Source organism: Anser brachyrhynchus (genome assembly GCF_964034855.1).
Source record: "Anser brachyrhynchus genome assembly, chromosome: 1".
Lineage (NCBI taxonomy): Eukaryota > Metazoa > Chordata > Aves > Anseriformes > Anatidae > Anser > Anser brachyrhynchus.
Window position 1 is genome coordinate 101,105,159 of NC_137694.1, and position 3,076 is coordinate 101,108,234.

Below are 3,076 nucleotides of genomic sequence, written 5' to 3' on the forward strand. Positions count from 1 at the left end.
CTCCACAGAGCTGCTGCAGGCCACCTTGGACCAGCCTTCGCAGTCGGTCTTCAAAACAGAGCCTTTGCCCATCTGCGAGATGTGTTCAGTCAGGTGTTGGGTTTTCCTCCTGAATGTTCACAAAACCAGTGAACGGCCCTGTGCAATCTGAACAGAAGTAGTGTCACCCAGCCCAGGTTCCTGGGCTGCCTTGGAGATCATCTGATAACTGTGTTGACTCATTTCACCTGGGAGTTAAGACTATTGTAGAAGATTGGCTTTGAAATCAGATAACATTAAAGATGCTTAGACTTAGATGGTATCTACAGAATTACTTTTATCCGTCTAACTTGTAAGCTCCTCAAAGAATGAAGACAGGTTTGTTTAAAGCAGAAAAGCCGTGTTGGCTAACAGCGATGATACTGGCATTCAGCCTTTCATGACTGGACTTTACACCAGCTTTCCCATTAGTTAGCCTAGGAATCACAGAACCGTTAAGGTTGGAAAAGACCTCCAAGATCATCTGGTCCAACCACCCCCCTACCACCAGTATCACCCAATAAACCGTGTCCCTATCTGTCCCATCCTGCTGGCCCTTTTGAATACCAACATGAAACAAATGACATTTGACATTCTGGATTTTAAGTTTCCTAAATTGTGTTAAAAATCAACAAGCAAGGGAGATCTTCAGTCAGTTTTTTTTAGGACTGCTGAGAGCAGATTATCTAAACGGAGCAATGTGTAAATACTTAATCGGTAGCAGTGTTAACAACACTCTTCGACTCATAATGGCTTGACAAAGGCATTGTCTTCTTCGTACAATACACTCAAATCTTCCTGTGTCTTTTATGAGATCAAGGCTAGGTCACGGTCAAGTGCTTAAAACCTTGAAGCTGATCAAAAAAAGAAAGGTGTTTAGCGGCCTCCATGAACTGTTAACAAGTGAAGTGGTTGCTGTGGGGGTTAGAGAGGATAAAAGTTGCAGTCATTGTGAGACGAGATGACTTGATAATGATGTTAGATGTTGTGGCAGAGGGGAAAGACTGGTTCTTTCAGCCACTCTGGTGGAAGGAATAGCAAATGATGCTGTAAGTGTGGGTGTGGGAAGAAAATGGGAGAATTATAACACAGCCCTTGCGCAAAAAAGGTGAGCTATCTAGAGAAAGGCAGCATCTTCCATCGCTGCAGAGAGAAGGTGAAATGAGCCAAAGCTGGCAACTGCAGAGGAAAACCGAGGTTCCAGCTCAGCTGATTTGATCCAATCATGTCGCCTGAGGCCGATCAGACTGGAGGACAGGACAGATCTCTGCTAATTCACGTATCCAAGAGTTGTCAGCACACATCTGCAGCAACCTCCCTGTGACAGGAGGAAGTGACAGTGAAACAGGCGAGAGAGAACAGTCACGAAAGCCTCGTGAAACTCTCAGAGAAAGAAGAGAGGAGAAGCAGAACTGTCAACAGAAGTGCTAACCCAGTGGCCTGGGAAACTGAAGCAGCATTAGTACAAACTCCAGCGGTGCTTTGGTTTCGGTTATTTTTCCTCACAATGTTGCTTTCTTGGCTATTGCCAGTCAGTGGAGGAAGCCCCTATGCCACAAAGACCTAAGTTGTGGTAGGCAACGCAAGGGACGTGTATGCTCGTGCCCTGTGAATACCTCCAAGAAACATATTGGGCTGCAAAGCATTACAAGAATCGGTCAGGAACGCCCTCTCCCATCTTGGATTGCTCAGAGTTTGCTTTGTAGCCAGACAAAAGGTAAAGGTAAAAAGAGAACACGTTAACTTATAAACATTGACGGGCAACAGAGGACGATAGTTACAAAAACAAAACAATGCAAATGTGTCATTACAATTACACTAAATTGTAATGACTTCCTTTTGCCACATTTCACAAGAGCTGATGGATAGGTAATTACCCCCATCATTTGACCCAAGATTTACTTGAAACGGAATCCTCTTCATACTGTCTTTTTTCCTGCTCCTATTGTTAAGTGACTATCAGAGCCACTCAGTACACTTGCTCTGGGTGACCTGTTCTTTGCCTATTGCACTTTCCTTGGAGCTCCTTCTTTTTCCTGTTTGTCTGCTGCTTGTTTCCTAACACTAAGCACTGAATCATCATGCAGAGACATGGAAGATTAGATGGTTTCCTCCCCCCTTCCTCTCTTTTGTCTAATATTTCCATTGTACTTGCTAATTAGCCCATTTTAGGAGAGCTTTATGCTGTTTTCCTGTTAATATTTTTTTCTGAAGAAAAATTGGTAACACTTTGTACACCATATACCAAAAAATCATAAAAGCCCAATTGCCTTCCTAGAATCTTTGTGAGTAGTGTGTGCACAAAGCAATGTTAAATGTGGAATGGGATGCCTCATGCTTCCCTATTCCTACATACTCTTTTACTTTTAGGGAGCTCTTTCTGAATATCTTGCTATGAGGGGGGAAAAAAAAAGTCATTAGTGAACAGGAGCAAGGAGCAGGGCTTGCAGAAATGTCAAAGATGACTGATAATAATAAAAAAGAACCTCTGAAAGTTGCTCAGAAAGAGATCTTATTGACAGAAAATGGAGAAGCTGTTGAAATGCCAAGGCCTGGGTTAATGTCAGTGAAAGGAGGGAGGAAAGCAGCTTATCTGGGGAGTTTACAAGAAAAGAGAAGTGGAACAGACCATTGGCTGCTTTCCAGTTGACCAGCAGCTCCAGCTCCACTGTGGGTTTGTCAGCCCTGAGAGCTGCTGTGGTTCGGAGGCTTCTCTGAACGTGCCAACCAGCCACACGGCTCTTCTGGGAATACTCGAGGCACCATTGCTTGTTTCCATGCAAACTGTTTTTTGTTGTCTATTCCCTAGCCACACAGCTAACAACTCTTCCTGTTTATATCAACCTCACCTGGAATATCCAAATCCCCAGTTCAACAAGGAATCCAAATTGTCTTCCAATAGGCTCCTGAGGAGTCTGTTTCTATCAGTCTGTTTACAGAGGCTCATCCAAGCCTGTCCCTCAGCACAGGGTGTGAGGCAAATTTAGATCTGGTGGCAGGCATGGTTGGGTGTAAAGTATAATATAAAGGTCTTTAGTGTGTCTTCTATGAATGACAC